Raw genomic sequence first — 6,374 nt, 5'->3', positions numbered from 1 at the left:
TGTGCATTTTAATAGTGGAATTCTGTCTGTAAACCATAACTTCTTGTCTATGCCTTTATGATCTGTCGAGTTTGGTCTCTCCGTAAAGCTCCGGACACGAGCTATTTACTGAGATATGTCACACCGCTGACAAATGCATTTTTCTATGTGTTTAATGATACTGTGAAGAACACACTCCATTTGGAGATCTGAACTGATAGTCATAAATCATGCAGATTAAGTCGTGAGGCCAAGCAAAGGAAAAGCTTTCCCGCCAACTTTGCACCCATGTTATTGGCTACCCCACCTCAAGGAGGTGTGTCGGCTTATCTGTCATAAAAGCAAAGACGCACAATTCCGGCTCTCTCTCCCGGCTCTCCCCGATTGTCTCACGAGCCTCTCGTGCACGTTTTTCCCGGACATCTCCGGTGACCACGCGCTGCCATCGCGCTCAGCTTCGGGACCGCCATCTTCCAGCGAAACTCACTCTCAAGTCCTCAGTTCGAACCTTCCCGCGGAACGGAGGAAGCCAACGAACTGCACCAGCGCTAACCTGAAATTCGACACACGCAACCAATGCAAGTATACTGCCGTTTCTCAATCTTAGATGATGAAACTGATTTCCGTGCTGGCCTAGGACTGGTTGTGAGTTTGCTACTTGCCTTCTCTCTTTCCTTCTCTACTTCCACTCTTGTACATAGGTGTGTATTCTTGTATATATATTTAGATGTATAACCTCTGTATTCGTAGTTTGCATTTATTAAAACGTTATTCACGCTCGATTGTTCTGTTTGTCCTTTCAGCTGAAAACCAAGTCACTTTAACGTTTTTCGATCGCTTTATGCTTTAGTTATTTTCATGGCCAGAAAATAACTCTGTTTATAATATTCTGTGAGGGACTTAGTTTGCTAGACAAACGAACAGTTTCTCTAAATAATTACTAAACCAGAACTAATTATATACGTAATTGATTATAATTCGTTGTAATTGATTCACAATATATGTTTAATTCCCCGTTGGGTCGATATATGAATCATAATTTATTCATAACCTTATGAATTATTATATTCATATTTCATCCATAAATTGATTAATAACTGTACGAACCGCTACATTCGTTACATATATTATTTGGTGGAGGATTCGCGAGCAACGTTTTAAACTTGGTTTTCGGTGAAAGAGCAATGTAGAATAGTTTTGTATGATGTAATGTACATGCGCGCTTTATTTCAGTGAGAAGACGCACGGGTCCTCACTACGCACCGTTAACAAGCTGCTGTTTGTGTCTAAAAACACTGCAGGCCTAGCCTTGGTTGACCGTGAAATACACTGCAGTCTATTGATATTTCAAGCTCGTATCTGTGAAGGACGACAATCTTTGCAGTAAGTTACAGTTTGAATATTAATTTCCGCTTGAATTGACGAATTGAATCGTATTCAACGCGTTTTGAAACGAGGTTGTGGGACGAGTTTCTCCCATCTATCTTATCAGTATCTGCCACTATTAAATCTGAATTAATTGTGTCGTCCAAATAATTCACAATAGTTGGCGCTCCTGGGTTACGTCGTTCGGCCTAGCTAACCAAACACGTGATCCCCCTTACAAATCTAATCGGAGAGCAGTCATCTGCTTTAACGATTGATGTGTGAGAGTTTGGAGCTATATCAGCATCCTGATCCAATGTTGATTAGTAACAGCGGCGAAGCAATCCCGCAAAAGTTACGTATTCGCGTGCATTAAAGTTGCACCAAAGGGACTGATTCCCAGAGTTGTGTACCCGTGAGTAAAACGGTACATATATATTTATTAGTTGTAATCGTGATCGTGCAGTTAAAACAGCGTAAGGGCCAGAACCCCCACAAGCGCGTTGGTTTTTATATCACGAATTAAAGAAAGGGGATGCAGTAACTCTGACCAGACGCCAGAGGGCAGTCTGCTCAGGTGTGCCACCCCTCCCTACTTATTGGTTGTGTGGACTCATTGACGCCACCGCGTGGACGTTCTGAGTTAAAGCCGCTCCATACTTTGAACTGAAATTATATCCAAATTATCTTTGCTTCTCTATACTGCGGGGAGTTGTAAAAGTAATTTGCTTTTGATGGTTATGCTTTCCAATCGTTATTGGAATGGGTTTTACTGATTTAAATTTAGTTTAAACACGTTTAAATTTTTAATTTAAATTAACTTTCCCTTCCAACAAGAGAAGTCACTTTCTGAGAGTGCGCCCCCTGGTGGACACTGCCAGATAAGTCAATTCTCTTTTCCTTGCATTCTTTTCCTGTATTCACAGATCTACTCTATTTTATTTTATTTTATTTATTTTATTTTTATTCTACTTTGTTTTATTTCATCTATTCCCTTTTTGTCTTTTCTCTCTCTTTCTCTCAAGTTACTTCTTTAGTTTTACTTTGGAAATTCATTCCCTTTTATTACTTAATGTTTTATTTTATTCACTCTTAGCCCTGTGTCCTGTGTGTTATTGCCTAAGTAATAACATTCACGCACACCCAAGCCTCCCTTATTTCATACACTTATTTTAAATTTAATTGAATTTTAAAATTAAGTAGTGTCAATCAGTTGCCATTTTGCTCATAAAAGAAGCAATTCTCTTCAAGGAAACTTACAAATAGGGAAGGCTTTCTCCTTTCTTTTTCCCGTTCTGTTATTCTATGCACTCATTTAAATTTGACTGAAAAAGATTTCATTCAAATTTGAATCAAATGCATCTGAATTATCCTCGTTACTTTCTCTTTTCCCATTCTGCTATTCGGCGCACTCGTTTAATGCAAATTTGAATCAAGTGCATCTGAACTATTTTGTTTTTGTTTTATCCCCTCTGCTCATTTCAGTTCTAGTTTAACTAGTTCATTCTGACTGTCATTGTAGGCTCATTTTCTTTTGTCATACACACTTAATTATTTAAATTTGGTTTAAACAAGAGTTAAACTGAGATTTAAATTTACAATTAAGCTGTGTTTGTGTGACCACTTGTGTATTTGCAGATAAGGCCCTTTGCCGCCTGGTGGTGAGCTGACGGTTGCTCCAGTGAGTTCCAGTGAGTGGAACTGCCTAGCCTAGCGTGTCTTACACTAACCGTGTGTGAATCGTGGACATTCTGACCTCGTATCACGGGCAACACGCAAGGACATCGGCGAGTTGTGTATCAGGTACAGGGAGGCAACGAGACCCAAAGTGACAACAAACGGCAATTTTGTTTAATTTCCCTGCTCAGGCTTCTGCACGACAGAACCGCCCGTTTGGAGTAACTGCCCGTAAAGGGGACAGACTCTGGGTTCAGGGAAAACTCAATTTTGACTGGTCACTCGGGCCGTTGGCGCAAATACCTTGCCGAAGTGCGCAATTGTGCTGATGTTCCCTGTTTGAGAGGTTGCACCGTGTTACAAAGGGGACAGGTGACCACGGACACCGCAGTGGAGTGTTTGAACGTCGAGGAAAGGTTGCCTGCCATTGAGTTCTTGTCTGAGCACCCACAATTCACCCAGGCCTAAATTAGTGACATACAGTCACTTCACCTAATTGAAAGCCACAGAATATTACATATTCTTTGATTATTCAGGTGCGGGCCAACCCTTATACTCTTGAGCCATACCATCCCTCTAGGTTTTATGACACAACAGTGCACTCGCCTGACACTGTCATAAACCCAGCTGGAATAGGAAGTTTAAGTTTCACTTCTCCCCTCTAGCCCTTCTGTTTTAGTTTATCGCTATTCTATTTTTATTCCTATCTATTTGTCTACTGCTCTATTTCTCATTTAATTGCATCCTGTTCTATTCTGTTCTGTTTTGCTTTTCCACTGTGTTTGTTTCTTTCAGTTCATGTAAAAGCAGAGCCTGTGAGAGCCATCACGGAAAACTGAGGAATAGATAGACGACCGAGCAGCGAGAGTCATCAAAGGACTCTTAGGGCCACCGCCTGTCAAATTCTTTGTTTAAATCCGGCACTCACCCACACAAATTGACCCGCGTGGTCCTTTTGGCTATTGACAATTAAGTGTCTAGCCTACATTCCACTAACTGTCTGCACCAGTTAACTGGAACCAAACCAAAGAATTATATAATTATGCATTATTATAAGTCGTTAGTTCTGCGCGTGCTTGCATTGGTTCTGTTTGTGCTGTCTTTCTCTCGCCAACAGCAAGCTAACGTGTTCAGAGCAGCCAGCCCCAGCACCCACGGGGACCGACTCAAGACCTGGTTGGGCTCCCTGACCAGCACGATCCTGCCCAACGACGCTGTGGATCCCCAGCACCCAAGCAACGAGCAGCTGGACGACAACCTGAAACGACTGATGGCCCACGATCCGACGCCGAGTTACAAAGAATGGGCGAAAGTCATCCGAGCCATCGCCCACAACCTCAAGCTCCAGGCGGAGGATGCCCGGCGGAATCAGGCCCAGATTCATCGTCACCACGACCAGCGACTCGTCGAGACCCAGGACCAGCGTTGGACAGCGGATGAATCCAAACCCGAGCTACAGGAGGAGCTGCAAAGACTTCAAAAAGCCCTTGCAGAACTCCACCTGGAGGTGGAGCGTAGAGAACTGACTGAAAAACTACAACACAGCGAAGCTCCCCTAGCCAAAGCGGAGACTAAGCCGAAAGACAGACACACTAAAGCCCTGACCTGTGAAAATCATCTCAAACAGGCCCAGAAAGGAGCTATGGCTCCGAAACAACAAAGAGACTATGTGAATGAACTTGACACTGGTTACAGAGTACTGAAAGTGACATGGGAGGGGAAACACCATCACAGAGTTTCCCCTAACCAGTCAAGAAGCCCTAATTCCAAATGGGGTTAAAAGTCCACTGCCCAAAACGTCCAGCGGCCAGGAAACTTGCCAGCAGCTGTCACGTCCAACTGCCAGCACCTGCGACAGGCTCTGATCCAAAAGCTTCCTGACCCTGCATCAGATCAAGGGCTCCCTGCTGCCATGGACCTAAAATGGGGCAGACTGAAAAAACCATACACTTGCTACAGCCGACTGCAAATGGCCCTACTTCAGAGCACGTGGTCAGCCAGCAATGGAGGAAGGTTTCATCTTCAACACTCTGTTTCTCCGAGAACTGCACCCTGCGGTGAGTGATCATCTGGCAGCCTTGGCCTGCTCACGCAGCATGTCTACTCAGCAGCTGCAAAACTTGGTCGATGAAGCTCACTCCAAGCAGAACACTGCTCCTGAAAAGACTGTAGAAAATCAAACCAGTTACACAGTCTCTGATCACTGCCCAGAAACCTGTCCTTACCTTGTTGAAAGACTGAGAAATGAAGCTGAAAGCCAAAATCAGACTCTCAAGTCACAAAGATGTGAGCTGAATGTGCAGTCGCACAGTCCAAATGAGGTCCATCCTGAACACACAGCTCCCACGCACCACACCATTGGTCGAGTGAGCCGGTACCTCCTGTGTGCGTAGCGCAAATGGACACGTTTCTCTGTTTCACCCACAAAGACCCGCTAGACTGTTTTGAGCCCTTATTGAACGCCAGACCGCTGAAAATCTGGGCTCAAGTGTGTGAACTTCTGCCTTCCCAGTCACCCAGACCACCTGAGCCAGACGGTCAGGTCACAGAGGTCGCGGGAAATCTCCCAGCTAACCGCGGGAACCCCGTCTCAGAGCACAGTTCAAGTTCGCTACCCGGCGCACTTCAACTCACCATAGACTGTAACTCCCTCTGCTCCAAGGTCACGACAGACTCACAGCTGAATGATGTAATTACAACAGACATTATTCTCACACTGTGGGCAGACAACTCAGCCTTCAGCCACACGCTGTTAAGTGCTCTCAGTGAAGGGACACCGGACCTCCCATTTGTCAACATGCAAACACGCTTCCCATTGGACTTTCGTCTGTCAACCATGATGACCGTCAAGGACACCTGTGTTGTGAACTTTAAATGGAACAACCGGCATTTAACCCATCACTTCCTGGTCCGTCCAGACCTCCTGATGCACTCTAATGCTCATACGGACAATGCAAATGAGTTGTTGTGGGCCCCAATGACTGTACAGCTTCCTGTTGTTCCTGTCAACACTGCCAACTTCCTGTCAGGCCAGACCACCCAAGAGGTCTGCATCCTGATCCACATACAGGAAACTGTGGTACCACCTTACACCAAGGGGGTGCTGTTTGGCTCCACACACAGGAAACTGTAGTACCACCTTACACCAAAGGGGGTGCTGTTTGGCTCAACAGGCAATGCGGTCAAACCCTAAGCCACATGCTGGGCTCCTTCACACTTTCACCTGAAGGCGTGGAACTTGGACTCACTCTAAAAGCCACACTGCTAACTGAAGTGTCACCACAGTTGGCTCAACGAATGCATGGTCACAGACAGCGGCATTCCCAAAGCCTACCATCTAGACTGGATAGTGG

Source organism: Megalobrama amblycephala, linkage group LG16 (genome assembly GCF_018812025.1).
Source record: "Megalobrama amblycephala isolate DHTTF-2021 linkage group LG16, ASM1881202v1, whole genome shotgun sequence".
NCBI classification, from domain to species: domain Eukaryota; kingdom Metazoa; phylum Chordata; class Actinopteri; order Cypriniformes; family Xenocyprididae; genus Megalobrama; species Megalobrama amblycephala.
This window is presented reverse-complemented; position numbering follows the sequence as displayed.